Source organism: Pongo pygmaeus, chromosome 1, assembly GCF_028885625.2.
Source record: "Pongo pygmaeus isolate AG05252 chromosome 1, NHGRI_mPonPyg2-v2.0_pri, whole genome shotgun sequence".
In the NCBI taxonomy this organism is placed as follows: domain Eukaryota; kingdom Metazoa; phylum Chordata; class Mammalia; order Primates; family Hominidae; genus Pongo; species Pongo pygmaeus.
Window position 1 is genome coordinate 58,555,465 of NC_072373.2, and position 20,887 is coordinate 58,576,351.

Below are 20,887 nucleotides of genomic sequence, written 5' to 3' on the forward strand. Positions count from 1 at the left end.
TTATATGTTTCACTTTAGAAAAATACTGCAACATTTAGTACAAAATAATTTTAAATGAGTGATCCAGTCGAATTTTAAAATCAATGTCAAATATTTTATTCATTTATTCTTAGCATTTTTGAAAGAATATTTGAAATAATTCCCAATGTCTCAATAACAACGAAAGCTCTGTACTCATGCTAATAAAATATAAAGACAAAGGTCCAGCAATTTCTCAATAATCTGCTATACATACTTGCATAGGTTTTGACTTTGTTATAACTCTAACGTTTTCACAAAGGAACTGATGAAATTGAGTGCATTTTAGAGCAGTTTTGTTTTCCCACAATATTTTTCTGCTGGCAAATTAAACTATATTCCTACACATATAAAACATATGAAAAAACAAATTTTTTTTTAATGATCTGGTCTCTGGACTTTGTACACTCCTCTTATACCTGGACCATTTATCTGCTCCCCATAAAAGGCTCAAAATTGTTTCTATTTCCCCTTTTTCATTCTTCCAGGGTTTATTCATGCCGTGCCACGTAATTTCTGCTTGTTAATGATTGACATCTGTCTGCACTTGATATGTGCATTAGTCAATTTTAAATCTTTTAATTAATGACAATTTTTCAAGATTTGCATTATTACATCACTTTGTCAGTTTTGAAGCCTTTACTTCACTTGTTCAGTATACCATTCTCCAGTTTTTCTAATCTCACTGGTCAATTCTTTAAGTTCTCTCTTTCTTAGCTCAAAATTTGGTAGTGCCCTGGAGTTCAGTTTGTGGCACCTGTTTCTATTTACGCAATGTCCCTAGGTTACCTATGCTTTAAAAACCACATATGCGCAGAAAGTTTTCAAATGTATATCCACAAATCAAAATGTCTCTTCTGGGCTCCAGACTCAAATAACCAGTTTTATATTCAATATAAATATTAAGTAATTTAATTATAATTGATTAATATTAATTAAACATGAAGGATATCTCAAATTTAATCCATCCCAAACAGAACGTTTGTTTTTCATCTCAAAATTGTATATGTGACTAGTCTTACACAGTTCCAACTTGGAACCATCAATCATATAGTAACTGAGGTTAAAAAGAAATAAATAAATACATAAAAATCTAGAAATCAATTAACTGCTTTTTTTCATAGTCTTCTTACCATGTGGTTCCAAGCAATCATAAAATATGTGTAAGGGTACCTAAATGATCTCTAAGAAATTTTGTTTCTGGTCGGGAGCAGTGGCTCACGCCTGTAATCCCAGCACTTTGGGAGGCCGAGGCAGACGGAACACCTGAGGTCAGGAGTTCGAAGCCAGCCTGACCAACATGGGGAAATACCATCTCTACTAAAAATACAAACAAAATTAGTCGGGCATGTTAGCACATGCCTGTAATCACAGCTACTCAAGAGGCTGAGGAAGGAGAATCGCTTGAACCCGGGAGGCGGAGGATGTGGTGAGCTGAGATCGTGCCATTGCACTCCAGCCTGGGCAACAAAAGTGAAACTCCGTCTCAAAAAATAAATAAAATAAATAAATAAATAAATTTTGTTTCTGTAAGACGATTTGATTTGTGTTAAATAACATGGAAATTGTCAAAGATTAGCTAATGACAAATCTGAACCAGAATCTTGGTCACCTGATTACCCTTTATTTTTTTCTCCTTGTGAAGCCTAATTGTTGTGTGCACGCACATATATATGTCTGTGTGTGTTCAACTCTACATTTTTTCTGTGTATTGCCTTTGTGATAACCGATTATACTATATTTCGTATACAAATTTCTAGATAATTTATAACTTACTGTTTGCATGCACACACACAAACAAATCATGTCTACAGTTTTCCTTCTTAAGTTTACTCATTTAAACTCACTGGTGCCTGGTACATCTCAAGTACATTTTCACACTGCATTTCAAAACACTGAGGACTTCCTAGGAGTACCTTGAGTTGTTTCTGGGAGACTTTTAAGTGACCATACAATATGCAAAGCAACTCCAAGGATTTGTTTTTCATCCATAAGGAAACTAGATTTTATCAAGCAAATTAAACAGTGTTCATCTTTGTAAATACATGACCAGGAGGTACTGAAAAAAAAAAAAAAAACCTGTGAGATCATTTATTGTTTACTCTTTGTTGCTTGTTTTGTTTTCCTAGAAGCATACAAGATAAATCGTCCTTTATTCTGTACATAAGCATTATTTTTGTAATTTTCACCCGTTACTACATGGGAATAATTAGTAGAAACTATTATCTTCCCAATTAATTAATGCAAAAGTACTACAATATGCTGCAAAGGCATTTACAAATCTTCGCATATATTTAAATTTTGTAAATGCTCTCTAAAGAACAAATTTTAATATGACTTATATTCCACTAAAATATGTAAAGTATTTTACAATAGTTTAATGACATTAAAATGCTAATTAATGACACTTAATAGAAATCAAGGACTTTCATATAAAGGGCTCAAAGTGGCAGGAAAATTGCTAATTTATTAGAGCATTACAACACTATAATTTAACATTGTACCCCATATTCTTTAGCAAATTAATTTTAAACAAAGCTTGGGAGGAGTTAAGGAGTTGATGAATAAAGGTGAAATTGCTAAACTTTATATTAGTTACTAAGAATAAGAGGAGTAGAAAAATACATAATAAAAAAGTAGTATCCTGTAACTCAAAAACCCACATCAAGCTTTTTCCTGATAATTTTAATAATTCCAATTTTTTGCTAAAATATGACGTGTTTGAAAGAGAAATTCTTACAAAACCACAGCAACATCATAATTAAAAGTAGTATTCAAAGTATCTGTTATCTGTTATTTTCTTTTGGTCTTCTTTCTTTAAACTTACTTAAATGACTATTAGTCAGCAGTTTTATCTCCTAAAGTCATGTTCCTTTATTTCTCTACTTTAAAGTAGAGAAACTATTGAAAACTATTAAAGTTTTCAATAAAACCATAAAAAATGAAGCTGAATATAAACACCCTAAATCCTGTATGTTTGTGCAGAGCAACGACTGATAATTAGATAAATATGTAATGATATTGGTATTGATGAGGCAAGTGTGTCATAATAAAGAAAATTGACTATGAGTAAGAAGAAATGATTTAGGCTGGGTGCGGTGGCTCATACCTGTAATTCCAGTATTGTGGGAGGCCGAGGTGGGTGGATCACCTGAGGTCAGGAGTTTGAGACCAGCCTGGCCAACATGGCAAAATCCCATTTCTACTAATTAATTATATTTAATTATATCATATGACAATAACAGAATATATAACTATGACATATAATTTATTATATGTAATTATTATTATATCTATTTATTATTCTATAATGATAGTTATATTTAATTTGATTGAATTATGGTCAGAGAGCATTGCCTTTATTGAAATATGCATAACTTCCTTTAATAAAGTAAAATGCATCCTTATATGACATATATACAAATATATATGTATTATATGTAACTATTAAAATATTATATTTTAAAACTTTACACATTTATAATAGCATATATATTAAATATACAGACATATTATCTTTTAAAAATTAATCAATACTCTTTCACCAGATTTTCTCAATTCAAAATTTCTTATTGTAAGCCCTAAACAAAATTCAACAATAAGATAATCCTTTTAAAAAATAAATTACAGGTTGCATTGGGGGGCTTATCATAATTCAGAGCCATGTCACATTAGGACTTGAGCTATTTGGCTGGTTTTCATTACTTCTATAGGAAATTATTTATAATTGTATACAGTTGCAATATATACCCTAGTGTCTAGCTTACTATTTCAATGAATATAATATTGGTATCTTCTACAGTAAATCTAAATGAAATTCTCATATATTATTTTTACATTATACTGTCTCTTCAATTTTTTACAATCTCATTATCTATGAAAATGTATGTTTATTGAGGAGTATTTTTAAATTATTTAGTGTTCAATATCATATTTTTGGAAAATATTTTTGCAAATCAATTTTAATATATTGGTATAATTGGTTTCTTCACACGATTTTCATTTTTTAGTTAGACACATGGTATTTTACAGGTTTGGTACTAATGCAAGTGTTTAGTTTGGGAATCTGTTTCATTTAATTAAACTGTCATAGCTGTCTCTAAATTTTTTTATAATTAACACATAAAATTATACATATTTTTGTGTACAGTATGATGGTTCAATGCATCTATACATTCTATAATTGTTGATTCTGGGTAATTAGCATATTCATAATTTTAAACATTTAACATTTCTCTGTGGTAATAACATTCAAACATTACTCTTTTCTTGTTGTTTTTTAGGATACATTATTACCTGCTATAGTCACTCTACTGTGCAATACAACAGGAGAAATTATTCTTCACATCTAATAGTAATTTTGTACCTCTTCAAAAACATCTCCCCATGGTCTCCTCCCATCCTTAATAATCACTATTCTACTCTGAGATCAATGTTTCTGATTCCACATATAAGTAATGTCGTGTAGTGTTTGTCTTTTTGTCCCTGGCTTATTTCACCTAATATATTGTCCTCCAGGTTCATTCACGTTGCTGCAAATGACAGGATTTCGTTCTGCTTTATGGGTGAGTAGTATTCCATGGTGTGCATTGCATGTGTCACATTTTTTTACTCATTCATCCACAGGTGGGCACTTAGTTGGATTCCATATCTTGGTTAATATGAATAGTGCTCCAATAAATATGGAAGGGCGGATATCTCTTCAACATACTAATTTATTTATTTTAAATAAATAAATATTATAATAAATAAATGATTTATACATATAATATAAATAATTTATAAATAAGTCATTTATAATAAATAAAAATTCATTTATTTTAAATAAATTATTTTTTAATAAATAAATAAATAAATTTTAATATATAATTGTTTTGAGATGGGGAAATGAGGTTCTCTCTTTATTGCCCAGGCTAGAGTGCAGTGGTGCAATTATCTTTGCTGTCTTGAACTCCTAGACTCAAGGGATTCTGCCACCTCAGCCTCCCGAGAAGCTGTGACTACAGGCACATGCCACTGTGCCTAGATAATTTTCCCTTCTCCTCCTCCTCCTCCTCCTTCTCCTCCTCCTTCTCCTCCTCCTTCTCCTCCTCCTCCCCATCCGCCTCTCCCTTCCTCTCCCCTCTCCTTCCCTTTCTTTCCTTTCCCTTCCCTTCCTTTCCCTTTCCTTCCCTTCCTTTCCCTTCCCTTCCCTTCCCTCCCCTCCTCTTCCTCTTCCTCTTCTTCCTCTTCTTCTTCTTCTTCCTCTGCCTCTCCCTATTCTTCTTCTTTTTCTTTGTTTTTTTCTGACAGAGTCTTGTTCTGTCACTCAGGCTGGAGTGTAATGGCACAATCTCGGCTCACCACAGCTGCTCCTGGGCTCAAGTGATTCTCGTGCCCCAGCCTCTCAAGTAGTTGGATTACAGGTGTCCTCCAACACAGCTGGCTAATTTTTATATTTTTAGTAAAGACAGGGTTTCACCATGTTGGCCAGGCTGGTCTTGAACTCCTGACCTCATGTGTTCCCCCTACCTCAGCCTCCCAAAGTGCTGGGATTACAGACGTGAGCCACCAAGCCCAGCTGCACCTGGATAATTTAAAAAAAAAAATTTGTAGAGATGAGAGTCTCACCATCTTGCCAAGACTGGTCTTGAACTCCAAGGCTCAAGCGACTCTCTAGCCTCGGCCTTCCAAAGTGCTGGGATTGTAGTTTGGAGCCACTGCACCAAGCTCATTTGCCCATTTTTAAATTGGTTGTTTGTGTTTTTGCTATTGAATAGTTTGAGTTCCTTACATATTTTAGATATTAACCTCCGGTCAGATGCAGAGTTTGCAAATAGTTTCTCCCATTCTCTGGATTGTCTCTTCACTCTACTGATTATTATTTCCTTTGCCGTGCAGAGGTTGTTTAGTTTGATTTAACCCCACTTGTCTGTTTTTGCTTTTGTTGCATGTGCTTTTGAGGTCGGATCCAAAACACCCTTGCTGAATCAAATTTCATGTAGCATTTTTTTCCTATGTTTTCTTCTAGTAATTTAATAGTTTTGGGTCCTACATTTAAGTCCTTAATCCACTTAGAGTTGATTTTTTGTATATAATGACAGATAGAGGTCTAGTTTTATTCTTCTTCAGGTATGTTCCTGGTACTGTTGTTAGAAATCAGCTAACTATGAGTGTATGCATTTACATATGAGTTCTCTATTCTGTTAATATATGTGTCTGTTTTTATGTCAGTACCATACTGTTTTGATTGCTGTAGTTGTGTATTATATTTTTAAGTCAGGTAGTGTGGTGCCTCCAGCTTTGTTCTTTTTAGTTAAGATTGCTTTGACTATCAAGGGCTTTGGCATTTCTATATCCATTTTAAGATTGTTTTTCTGTTTCTTTGAAAAATGTCATTGGTATTTTGATAGGAATTACATTGAATCATTGGATCACTTTGGATAATATGAATATTTTAACTACATTAAATCTTACAGTTCATGAACAAGGAATATCTTTTTTATTTATTTTGTGTTTAGGGTTTTCTATATGTGTGATCAGGTTGCCTGAAAGCAGATAATTTGGCTCTTTCCTTTCCAATGTTTTTTTATTTGTTTTGCTTGCCTAATTTTCAGCACTATGTTGAATATAAATACTGAAAGTGTGCATCCTTGTCATGTTTCAGATGTTAGAATAAAAGCTTTCGACTTTTCACGTTCAATATGATATTAGTTGTGGTTTATCATATATGGCCTTTATTGTGTTGTGATATGTTATTTCTGTACCTAATTTGTTGTGTTTTTATCGTAAATGGGTGTTAAATTTTATTGAATTTTTTTCAATATCTCCCAAAATTATCATATGGTTTTTATTTTTGATTCTGTTAATTTATTGCATCACTATATTAATTTCAATATATTGAACCATCCTTGCGTCCCTGAGATGAATCCCACTTGATCATGGTGAATGAGCTTTTTAATTTGTTGTTTGATTCACTTTGCTGGTGTTTTCTTGAGGATTTTTGCACCTATGCTTCTCGGAGAGAATGGTCCGTACTTTTCTCTTTTTTGTGTTCTTGTATAGCTTTGGTATCAGAGTAATGCTGGCCTCATAAAATGAGTTGCAAACTATTTCCTCCTCTTCAATTTCTGTGAATAGTTTGAGTAGCATTGGCATTTATTTATTTATTTGTTTATTTATTTTATTTATTTATTTTTTTGAGATGGAGTCTCGCTCTGTTGCCCAGGCTGGAGTGCAGTGGCACAATATGGGCTCACTGCAAGCTCCGCCTCCCTGGCTCACGTCATTCTCCTGCCTCAGCCTCCTGAGTAGCTGGGACTACAGGTGCCTGCCACCAGGCCTGGCTAATTTATTTATTTATTTATTTTTATTTTTAGTAGAGACGGGGTTTCACCGTGTTAGCTAGGATGGTCTCGATCTCCTGACCTCGTGATCCACCCGCGTTCGCCTCCCAAAGCGCTGGGATTACAGGAGTGAGCCACCAAGCCCAGCCGGCATTTGTTTTTAAATGTTTGTTAGAAGCCTGTGAAACCATCATATACTGGGCTTTTCTTTGATGGGAGATTTCTTATTACTGCTTTTCTCTCATTGCTTGTTATTGGTGTGTTCAAGTTTTCTATCTCTTCATCATGCAATTTTGATAAGTTGTATGTGTTCAGGAATTTATTTGTTTCCTTTATGGTTTCCAGTTTTTTGGTATAGTTGTTCATAATTATGTCTTATAATTATAATCCTTTGTATTTCTGTGTTGTCCATTGTAATGTCTCTACTTTCACCTCAATTTTTGTCTTTTCTGCTTTTTTTTAATTAGTCTAGTTAAAGGTTTGTCTATTTATTTTTTTAAAAAAATACTCAGCTTTTTGTTTCATTGATCTTTCATGTTTGTGCTCGGATTTATTTCTGCTTAGATCTTTATTATTTATTTCCTTCTACTTATTTTTGGTTTAGATTGTTTTCATATTTTTATCTCATTAAGGTGTATCTCTTTTACGCCACTTGTGATATTTCTACTTTTCTGATGTAGGTGTTTATTGCTAAAAACTTGATTTTAGAACTACTTTTGCTGTATCCAACAGGTTTTGGTAAATTATGCCTCCATTTTCATTCATCTGAAGGAATTTTTAAATTTCATGTTTAATTATTTTATTGACTCATTCATTATTCAGAAACATGTGGTTTAACTTCCATGTACTTGTCCAGTTTCCAAAGTTCTTCCTGTTATTTATTTCCTGTTTTATTTCATTGTGGTCTGAGATGTTACTTGGTATAATTTTCATTTCTAAAAATTTTTTAAGACTTGTTTTGTGGCCTAACATATTATTTATCCTGAAGAATGTTCCAGGTGTTGCTGAAAAAAATGTGTATTCTTTAGCTTTTGGATGGAATGTTTTGTAAATGTCTGATTGGTCTATTTGGTCTAGAATGTAGTTTAACTCTGATGTTTCTTTGCAGATTTTCTGTCTGGATGATCTATCTGTTGCAAGAAGTGGAATGCTGAAATCTCCTACTATTGTTGTATTGAGAATCTCTCCCTTTAGATCTATTAATATTTGTTTTATATATTTAGATATTCTGGTGTTGAGTGCACATATATTTACAATTTCTGTGTTGACCCATTATCATTATATAATGGCCTTCTGTCTTTTTTGTTTGTTTGTTTTTTACCATTTTTGACTTATAGCCTATTTTATTTAAATACAACTACTCTTGCTCTTTACGTTTCTATTTGCATGCAATATTATTTTTGCTTCCTTTCGTTTTCATTCTATACATGTCTTTTAAGTATAGTAAGTTTCTTGTATGCAGCACGTAGTTGGGTCCTGATAATTTTTATCCATACAACCACTCTGCATGTTTATTGGAGCATTTAGGCAATTTACATTCAAGGTTATTATTGATGGGTCAGGACTTAGTACTACCATTTTGTTATGTGTTTTCTAGTTGTTTTGTAACCCTTTTCTTCCTTTTTTTCTTTTATACGGTCTGCTTGTGGCTAAGTGATTTTATTAATAATACATTTTAATTCCTTTTTTTATTTTTAGAGTATAATTACAGGTTTTTGCTTTGTGGTTTCCATGAGTCTTAAAAAAAGTTATAATTTTAGCAGGTTATTTTGCACTCCAGACAATTTAGCTTTGATCACAAATAAAATAAACAAACGAATAAAAAGCAAAAAAAAAAAAAAAGAACAACTCTACACTTCAACGTCATTCCTCTCCTCCATATTCTGATTTTTTTATTTCTCATTTTGCATATTTTATACGGCTTACTTCGTGAAAATTTCTTGTAGTCTTCATGCTAAAAATATGAATGCTTTGTAACCCACAATATATTCAGACTATTACAATATTGTGAATTTGTCTGCATACTTGCTTTTATCAGGGAATTTTATACCTTCAGATGTTTTCTTATTACACATTTTCTTTCAGATTGAAGATCTCTCCCTTTAGTATTTCTTTTAAAAGAGTTCTGGTGTTGATAAATTCACTCAGCTTTTGTTTGCCTAGTAAATTATTTCTCTCTTCTTTATATCTGAAGAATAGATTTACTGAGTACGCTATTCTTCATTGAAAATCTTTTTTCCTTCATCACTTTGAATATGTCACACCCCTTTCTTCCATCCTGTAAGATTTTCAATGAGATGTTGCTGCTGAGTATATTGGAGTTCCATTATACATTGTTTCCTTTTTTTCTTGCTGCTTTTAGGATCTATTTTTTTTTTCACTTGTCCTTTGAGAGATTGATTATTATATACGTGAAGGGAGTCTATCCGCATTTAATCTGATTGGTAACTAAACACCTCCCTGTACCTGTATGATACACCTTTATAAATATAATCCGAAGAAGGTTAAACACTTTTTCATATTAGACAATACTTTCTGTATGATTTTATTATGCAGAAATGAGAGCAGAATATGTCTCTTTTGAACTTCAGGAGACAGTATAAAAAATTAATGAGGAGGACCGAAGTTAGAATTTGATTTTGAAAATTTGTCAAAAATAAAAAGTTTAAAACACTTGATATCACAAAATAGGACCATAGGTTATTGTAAAATAAGTCATTCATTTACTCAAAGTGATAACTCAGATATTTCAAAATAGGCAGAAACCTTTATTTTTGAGAGAAGAGACTTAATTTTCCAAACAATAAGCCTTAATAAAGACAGCACAAGGCCGATTAGATCTGTCTCTCAAATATTATAAACAATTTGTAAAATGTTAATCTTGACTATAAGATGTAATTTACATAAGCCTTTTTATAACCTTTATAACCATTTATTTAAAAGTGGGTTAATGCCCCAGGAAAACCTAGTTAATCTGACACAGAATCCTACATGCTACTCTTGCACAGTGTCCCTCTGACATTAATGATTAATTTCTAAAGAAGCTGAACTTAGTTTATCTCTCAAAATCGGCCATTACAACCTCTTCCACAATAGTCCTTGGGCCTTGAGTTGTGTAGTTTTAATTTCTGGCTCTGTGTCTCACGAATGCACTATTTTGATTGGCATCTTCTACTGGGTCTGAAGACGAGGCTTTAAGTGCTGTCACTTTTTAAGATTTAGCTGACACTTTTTAAGATGAGGGAGCTGAGTTATAGAGAGATTAAATACCTTGCCTGAGGCCTCATAATTGGAAAGTAGTGAGTTTAGGATTTAAATCCAGGTCTTTCTGATGCTAATATCCTTTATTTAGCCACAATATGATACTGCTTATCAACGAAATAGCAAATGCTGTGTGACTTGGGATTCTTTTTAGACCCAGGAGTCAAAGCACTGTAACTCAATGGCATAAGGACTTTAAAAGCACATACAAAAAGTTACACAGATGCAATAAATTTAATTACAAAAAAATCTCAGTTGTCTTCTAAGCAAACCAGCACTTAATAATAATGACATAGGAATTATTGTGATGAAACAAAATTTGTTAGGCCAGTTACCAAAAGGCAAAAGAAAAGAGCTTCTGCAGTGTGACCACTGTTCCCTATGGGGAGTACATTTAGATAACCTGCAAGTCAGATCTACTGAAAGCGGTACTTGAATTAGACATAGGATGTGTTTTCTGGGTCATATGTGAAAATTTTTGGATTCATAGAGCAATTTGAAGCCAAGAGCACAGAATATTTTGTTGGAAGAAAACACTTCCTGTAGACCTTTAACATAAAACATTTTTAGCATCAGGCCACAACAAACAGTTAGAACCCAAGGAAAGAAAGAAAAAAAAAAAAAAAAAACTTAAAGGAGCTGAGAATGAGACGCAATAAACATTGAACTTTGCATAATATATATCATGTTTTGTAATTTTATTAAGAGTAAAACAATACCTTAAAATCTTATTGTTCTAAGCAATTATTTAGCATATAAGTGGGTTTTCTTTACATATCAAAACCCAATCTCTAGAAAGACCATAATAAATAATTTTCCTTTAGTTATAGACAACTAGATCATAGAAAAGTTTTTTGTTTTTTTTTAAATATAAATCCTCTTATTATGTCTCTCACAGACCATACATGACATGCTTGGTACATGGTTTATCCTGAACATCCCTCTTTCTCAGACAATCATTTTATTCTAGGGCAAAATTTTACATACAAGTTTCTTTCTCATAAAATTATTTTTCTTTAAGCTTTCTTTACCAAAAATGCCCTCCATATTTCTATAACTTTCTTTACATCTTTCTTATTTCCTGGTTCCTTTTACCTTGTTTTATACATAACCTTTAAATGAGCTTTGAATTAGACAAAAATTATTCACCTTTTAGCATCAACACACAGTTTTTTGTAGAAAAAAATGCTTTTCTATTATATATATTTTTAATTGGAAAATACACATTTAAAAATCCATTATTTAATTTTAGTTTCTAAATTATGACAAATTTTTCTACAAGTATTTATCCCATTACATTTTCCTAATTGTTTTATTTTACTAGTTTACCTAAATTATTTATGAAAGCTGAGATAGTGATCATTTAGAGTTATTTGCTTGTCAGCTATTTTATAGCCTGTGAATTTCAAGTGTTTACATAAGAAACTTAAGAGTCAATACATGGTTATTTTACTAAATAATTAAAGACTGGGCTGTTTTCATTAAACCAATATTAATGTCTTATTTATAAAAAATACAAGCAAAGATAATTCTGTTTTAGGCTGAGTTTATAGTTTAATAATCCTTATGTTAAATTTTGACAACTTATAATATTTGACAAGAATAAGTATGACATCTCTTGATCAATAAATGCAAACAAAAATGTGTGCTGACATTTCTTAACACATTTGTAATATTACTTCACAAATAATTTTAAAGCTAGCTTATTAAAGATTTTACTTAATTCACATGAACTTGAAAAGCATTTGGGATTATTATTTAGTTTTTGAGTATTCTTTAAGCCAAATTTTGTTACCTAGTGGCCAAAAACATGTAACAAATAATTTTAAAGCTAGCTTATTAAAGATTTTACTTAATTCACATGAACTTGAAAAGCATTTGGGATTATTTAGTTTTTGAGTATTCTTTAAGTTTAAGCCAAATTTTGTACCTAGTGGCCAAAAACATGTAACAAAATACATGTACATATACATAAACACACACATACACACTCATGCAAACAAAGATCCTATAGCTTTTACTTCAGAACCCTAGCTATAAGATATTAATACAGACTCATTGGTTTGCAAAAACTATAGCAAAATAAATGGTTGGATGCAAACAGTGGATTTTTATCTCAGTAGAGAAGTAACAGTAGACTTAAAACAGGCAGAAAAGAAAGCGGAGTGATGGAGAACTTAGGAACTTTATAGGTGCAGGTCGACCTTCAGGCTCTGAATTTTCCTTAATGCAATTTACCTGTCAATTTAAAATGTTCACAAGAACAGACCTAACGTGTAACCACCTGGAGTACTGAAAAACCCGGAGTGCCCTTCCATTTACACAACCACCTGCAAGTAGGGGCACCATAGAACCAAACAGGGTGCCTGAGAGGGGTCATTCTTCTTGTCTTTCATTATTCATAGACGATTTTTCACATTTTTTTTCTTAAAATGAGGAACTGAGCTGTGGCCAAGGTTTTTAGTGGAGTGAGTCATGTGTGCTGATTCAGTGTGGGACTTCATAGTGTGTCACCACTGATTCATTTCCGCCCTCTTACTTGCCTCAGTTTCTCTCTCCATTGGTCTAGCACCTCCAGGGGGGCTCAAAGTGTGGAGTGATCAACTTCTATGTGCACTTCCTGTATAAACATTTTAAAACTAATTTTGTTGGGAGTTCCCTGTAGGGCCACTGCACATTGTGGGGGGTGGAGGAGGTCAACCACCCAGACACTCCCACTTGGCCCCTGGTTACCCATGGGCGCCTTTCAGCTGGGAGGAGCAAAATGCCCTTTTTCTTCGGAGCTGAGAAAACACAGTTTTTCGTTTGTTTATGAAAACGACAGTTCAGTTCCTCATGCAAATACGCAGACAAGCCAATCGAAATTAATTCCAGGAGGCAAAGCAATGGAGAATACTCTTTAGAATGCACCTCTGAATTAGAATTAGGATCCTAAACAACTTCCTAGGAAGTGAAAAAAAAAAAAAAAACCAGCCAAGACCACTTCCTGAAAACTGTCATCAGCCATCTTTAACTTCGTAGTTCTCATTCACCATCATGTGTCCAGAATTGCTGGGTTCTTGGTCTCACTGACTTCAAGAAATGAAGCCACGGGCCCTCGCGGTGAGTGTTACAGTTCTTAAAGGCGGAGTGTCGGGAGTTTGTTCTTTCTGGTGGGTTCGTGGTCTCGCTGGCTCAGGAGTGAAGCTGCAGACCTTCACAGTGAGTGTTACACCTCATAAAGGCAGTGTGGACCCAAAGAGTGAGGAGCAGCAAGATTTATTGCAAAGAGTGAAAAAACAAAGCTTCCACAGGGTGGAAGGGGACCAAGAGGGTGGCCACTGCTGGTTCGGGCAGCCTGCTTTTATTCTCTTATCTTACCAATCCTGCTGATTGGTAGAGCCCAGTGGTCTGTTTTGACAGGGCGCTGATTGGTGCCTTTACAATCCCTGAGCTAGATACAAAGGTTCTCCACGTCCCCACCAGACTAGCTAGATACAGAGTGTGGATTGGTGCATTCACAAACCCTGAGCTAGACACAGGGTGCTGATTGGTGTGTTTACAATCCCTTAGCTAGACATAAAGGTTCTCCAAGTCCCCACCAGACTCAGGAGCCCAGCTGGCTTCAGCCAGTGGATCGGGCACCGGGGCTGCAGGTGGAGCTGCCTGCCAATCCTGCGCCGTGCGCCCTCACTCCTCAGCCCTTGGGTGGTCGATGGGACTGGGTGCCCTAGAACAGGGGGCGGCGCTCGTCGGGGAGGCTCCGGCCGCACAGGAGCTCACGGACTGGGGTGGAGGCTCAGGAATGGTGGGCTGCAGGTCCCGAGCCCTGCCCCGCCGGAAGGCAGCTAAGGCCCTGTGAGAAATTGAGCACAGCACCTGCTGGCCGAGGTACTAAGCCCCTCACTGCCCAGGGCTGGTGGGGCCGGCGGGCCGCTCCGAGTGCGGGGTCTGCCAAGCCCGCGCGCACCCGGAACTCGCGTTGGTCCGGAGCACCGCGCGCAGCCCCGGTTCCCGCCCGCGCCTCTCCCTCCACACCTACCCACAAGCTGAGGGAGCCGGCTCCGGCCTTGGCCAGCCCAGAAAGGGGCTCCCACAGTGCAGCAGCGGGCTGAAGGACTCCTCAAGTGCCGCCAAAGTGGGAGCCCAGGCAGAGGAGGCGCTGAGAGCGAGCGAGGGCTGTGAGGACTGCCAGCACGCTGTCACCTTTCAATTACACACACCATGGTCAAATCTTCTCATAGTACAAGGTAATCTCTGGTATCCCCAAAAGCCAAAGGGGTCAGGTAATACAAATACAGGAGAGAATAGTTTTAGACCTAAAAAGAATCTGCCCATAACTCTTGAAACTCCACAAAGAAAACAGAACACCCCAAAAAGGGGTGAATGGCGCTTTGTTTTGAGTTATTTAAGGGGTTCAAGTCATTAGAAGCCTTCTCTAGATTTTCTTGTTACCAAAAATGGCGCAGGGAGAAGGAGGAATAAGGGGAAAGAAAAGTAAATGAAAGAACAATTGCTTTTTTAAGACAGGAAGCAAAAACAGAAACCAAGTGCATGGTTTTTGTTTTGTTTTGTTTTTACTCTTACAGGCGCGAGGAATTTTAGCCAATTCAGAGAGGTCTTATTATCCATAATTGGAGTTGGTCAAATCTGATGACAGAAAGACAGGAACAAACAACAAAAATACCCCCACAATATGATTACTCAGTATTCTAATGGTGAGAAGAAATTAAGACCAGCTGGCTGTTAATCGCAAGTTTAGCCAAGCCGAAACCCTAATTCAGCTACTTACCTCAGAGTGGGTCTTAGACTGCTCTCTACCATTCTAGAAGCAGAAAAAAATTCAAACTTGCCTTCCCTGTTGGAAGTGAGTTCAAACTCCAGAAAGGAGTCACTGCCTTCCATCATTATGGAAGCAGGAAAACTTGCCTTCCTTGTTGAAAGAAAGTAAAACTCCAGAAGAGGAGTGGTACAGCAAAATAAACTTTCGATCTCAACCAGATTTTGGGAGATCAAGGATTCTCTGGAGGGAGGGAAGCTCCCAGACCTCAGCAAATTGTCCTATTGGTTTGAGCCATAAAGAAAGCTCAAGCTGGTACCAAGCACCAATAGGAGATTTGTGAAAGGTCAGAGCCACCTCCACCTCTGCTCAGAGTCCCTTGCATTGGTTGCCAAATTGTGAACCCCAAATATCTGACACACATCTCAGTCGATCTAGAAAGTTTATTTTGCCAAGGTTAAGGATGCACCTGTGACACAGCCTCAGGAGTTCCTGATGACAGAAGCCCAAGGTGGTCAGGGTACAGCTTGCTTTTATACATTTTAGGGAGACATGATATGTAATCAATATGTTTAAGGTATACATTGGTTCAGTCCAGTAAGGCAGCACAACTTAAGGTGGTATTCCAGGTCATAAGCAGATAAGAGAAAAAAGATTGCATTTTTTTGAGTCCCTGATCAGCCTTCCACTGAACACTGGCTCAGTGAATCTGCATTTTTACATAAACAATAGGGTGGAAGAAGCAATCAAATATGCTTTTGTTTCAGGTGAGCCTCAGAGGAAGAATCTGGGTTCTGTCTGTCCTTTGTCCACAAGGAATTTCCTTGCGGGCAAATTGTGAGGGTGGTATGTAACTTTTAATCTTTGAAGCCATCTTATTTAGGAATAAAATGGGAGGCATGTTTATCTGTCATAGTTCCCGACTTGGCTTTTCTCTTGGCTTAGTGATTGTGAGCTTCCGAGATTTATTTTCCTTTCACAGTATATACATTTACTTACACTTTGCTTTTCAAATCTTTTAGGAATTCTCGTCATTTAAAATATTCCCTAGATATAATATTTACCAGATGGAAAATTTTAGATGAAATGCTCACTTTTCATAAATGAACTGTTTCTTTGGAGAATGTTGGAAATTTACATTTATTCATTTGACACAACGTTAAAAACAAAACATGGTTTGCTGTCAATTAAAGTCTTGAAAAATTTGGTCTCAATGAGAGTTTATTATTATCCAATGAAAATAATTTGCTTATCCCAGCCCAAATTCTACACTATCTTTCAAATGTATTCTGATAATTTCCTTTAATATAAGTTAATAAGTTAAATAAAGTTAGTTTCAGTAATTTTTAAGCTTTTTTTTTTTTTTACCCTGAAGGAGATCTTAAATTTGTGGGCTATAGACAGGATATATGTAATAACCCCTCAGTCATTTTTAGCTATGCATAATATAAATTAAACCAATAATTATGTATTGAATACATTAACTGACAATTTTTTTCTAAGCTATTACATTTTCAAATATGATGTAATATGTTCTCTAAAAGTAATGTATATTTTTGGGTGGTTTGTTGCTGTAATCTTCAACATTAACACCTCCTTGACATAGTTATTTTCCTAGTCACTTCTAACTCACTTTCTGCTTGGAAACTCTGTCAAAACATCTTTCTAAAATGCTTCACATCCCCCTTTACCTTTTGCTGATGGGTGACCTTCTTTCCTAAGTGACAGAAAAAGAAAATGCCTCCTAGCACCTATAACTTCAGTCCACTAACCTATAGCTGCAGAGATCTTCCTGAATGGAAAAATTCATCATGTTAGGACCTTTCAATTATGTCGCATTGTGTTTATAGAAAGCTTTTTTGCGTGTGCTGTATATTGTGCTATGGATGGGATTATGAAATACTTCTTCAAACTACCTTCTTCCTTTCTCAATTGTATTACAAAGACTGCATCATGAAACATTAAGAATCCTACATCCCTTGCAGCTATATATCAACATAATATTGGCCATGCAAATTATTGGGGAAGAATAAGACTTTTTTCTTCCCAAATAATGATATAGATACTTAGGTAGAGAAGGTTGTTCTCAGCATAACCCCTAATGATACAAGGTATATGTTTACTTGTTATATCATAACTTCTAATGATACAAAGTATAATATTTATAACATTAATACATATTAGATACAAGGGATTAAAATTTCCCTAGTACTCTGTTAATGTATATGCCATATCTCCCTACTATTAGAAAAATCATAGAAGGTAGAATTATTATTTCAGTTTTATACATCCAAAAGCATATATTTGAAAAGAAGTTTAGCGCCCGGCCCAAGCGCACATATCTAATAAGTAACAAACTTGGACACATACTAAGAACAATATGAGCCCCAAATTCATATACTTGGATACTATCAAGCTTCACTATGCTTTACAAGTCCCTTTATTAATAGCCCACTTCTAACCTACTCGGTTTTCATCTCACTGCTATTTCTATTACTTTTCTATTTTAAAGTAGTATGGCACATCTCTCTATCACTTTAAGACACTTTACTCTTTGTTTTATTTGGGCTTTGGCTGATAATCTCTGTTCTTCCTCACCTCTTTCATTTCCATCTTGTGAATGTCCTGCTATGTTTCAAATGGCCTTACCACTTAGTTTGCTTAGTTTTCATTATTTCGTACTCTCACATACTCTAGTTCTTTTTATCATGGTGTTTATTATTAAAAATGTATTTTATGTCAAAGCATAAGAGGCTGTGTCTTGACACCCAATGTGTGCTCTGTCTCATGTGTATGTTTCTATACAAACGTCTAGCCCACATGAGCAGAGGATGATAGGCTGGCTCAAAGGAAAGAAAAGTGAGCCTGTAGACTTGGGATTAATCTCCAACTAAGATAGTAACAATGTTTCAGTTTATTTTTTATGTAGAAATTAAATATATTGCACAAAAACTCTATTTACTTTCCAAAATAATGCATGATGGCACTATTTAATTGAAACATAATAGTAAAAGAACTAGTGTAACATTCATGATTATCACACTGCATGAGAGATAAAATATATTTTAATATACTGATATTCAAAGCAAGCAAATGGGATGAATCATGAGTGAGTTTCTTTCTCACAAAACATTATACATACACGTATGTATGTATTGTGCGTGTGTGTATTTGTGTGTGTATATAGCATTATACGTAACAGTTTTGCAAAACTTGAACTACATAAAATGTTAAATGAATTTTTAATATTTATATGTTTCAGAACTATTGACAATACAAAAAATGTGTTATGATCCCTCATAGAACCAAACAGAAAGTCTAAATAAAATGGATTGATGGCAACTTTAAAAAACTAAACTTTGTTTTTAAATTAAAAAGTTCGATTACAGATTTCTTAAACATTTTCATTTAAACATCAATTAACATAAAACAAATTTGTTTTATATTCCCCAGGGACTCAAAGTTAAATTGGATTTTACTACCCAAATAAGTAAATGAAATTGGTAAAAGTAAAAATTAATAAAGTTTTTGACTTGCAGAAATTGATTTATATATTAAGCAAAAGATTAGAAATTAAGTGGGTCATCGAAAAGTGTTTTTATGCAAAGGGATAGAATATTATGACAGATGTTAAAATTATGCTAATAGTAAAATTATGTTTTTAGTTGGCTTAAAATACTTTACATTTTTAAGAAGTTTAATAATTTTACAAAATCACACTTTCTGCCTGTGGATGGCACCCAGGAAGCATTGTCAAAGTCTCTTTTCTCCCTGCCGTCATGTCTAAGTCGGAGTTTCATAAAGAGCCTGAACAGCTGAGAAAGCTCTTCATTGGAGGTTTGAGCTTTGAAACAACCGATGAGAGTCTGAGGAGCCATTTTGAGCAATGGGGAAAGCTCACAGACTGTGTGATAATGAGAGACCCAAACACCAAGCACTCCAGAGGCTTTGAGTTTGTCACAAATGCCACTGCGGAGGAGGTGGATGCAGCCATGAATGCAAGGTCACACAAGGTGGATGGAAGAGTTGTGGAACCAAAAGGAGCTGACTCAAGAGAAGAGATTCTCAAAGACCAGGTGCTCACTTAACTGTGAAAAAGATATTTGTTGGTGGCATTAAAGAAGACACTGAAGAACATCATCTAAGAGATTATTAAGTGATTGAAATCATGACTGACTGAGGCCATGGCAGGGAAACAGGCGTTGTCTTTGGAACCTTTGATGACCATGACTCTGTGAATAAGACTGTCATTCAGAAATACCATACTGTGAATGGCCACAACTGTGAAGTTAGGAAAGCCCTGTCAAAGCAAGAGATGGCTAGTGCTTCATCCAGCCAAAGAGGTTGAAGTTGTTCTGGAAACTTTGGTGGTGGTTGTGGAGGTGATTTTGGTGGGAATGACAACTTTGTTCATGGAGGAAACTTCAGTGGTAGTGGTGGCTTTGGTGGCAACTGTGTTGGGGGTGGATATGGTGGCAGTGAGGATGGCTATAATGGATTTGGTAAAAATGGAAGCAATTTTGGACATGGTGGAAGCTACAATGATTTTGATAATTACAACAATCAGTCTTCAAATTTTGGACCCATGAAAGGACGAAACTTTGGAGGCAGAAGCTCTGGCCCCTATGGTGGTGGAGACCAATATGTTGCCAAACTGCAAAACCAAGGTGGCTCTGGCGGTATCAGTAGTGGCAGTAGCTACGGCTGTGGCAGAAGATTTTACTTAGAAAAAAAAGCTTAGCAGGAGAGGAGAGCCAGAGAAGTGTCAGGGAAGCTGCAGGTTACAAAAGGTTTGTGAACTCAACCAAGCACAGTGGTGGCAGGTCCAATGAAGACAGTTTTAGGCAAATACTCCTGTGTATGGGCAAAAAACTCGAGCACTGTATTTATGACTAATTGTATAACAGGCTATTTTAGTTTCTGTTCTGTGGAAAATGTAAAACATTCCAACAAAGGGTTCTAATGTAGATTTTTTTTTGGCACCCATGCTGTTGATTGCTAAATGTAATAGTCTGATCATGATGCTGAATAAATGACTTTAAAAAAATATACAGTGTAAAGTTAGTCTACTCTGAAGCCATTTTTGTAAATTTCCCCAAGAGTGTGAAGTTTGAATTCCTTCAGGGTGATGCCAGGTTCTATCTGGAATGTATATACCAATAGCTTGGGTGGAGAAGCCATTGTCTTCAGAAACCTTGGTGTAGTTGAACTGATAGTTACTGTTGTGACCTGAAGTTTGCCATTAAAGGGATTACTCAAGCAAAATCATGGAATTATTGGTTATAAAAATCATTGTTGGCAAATCCTATGCAATATATCTAAATCAAATAATGGTACCAGATAAAACTATAGATGGGAATAAAGCTTGTGTATCATCCATTATCATGTGTAATCAATAAATGATTTAATTCTCTTGAAAATAAATAAATAATTTTACCAGTATCACAAATGTTACTTCAAGTATTTCATCTGTAAAATGTTATTAGTGTTGAGAACTTCTATTTTATGAAAGTGAAAAGGTGGT

General features: G+C 35.1%; 1 pseudogene; it reads left to right on the forward strand.

Moving 5' to 3' along the window:
* The first annotated feature begins 19,142 nt into the window (after window positions 1-19,142).
* LOC129036630 (heterogeneous nuclear ribonucleoprotein A1-like) lies at window positions 19,143-20,104 on the forward strand (annotated as a pseudogene).
* Window positions 20,105-20,887: the final 783 nt, after the last annotated feature.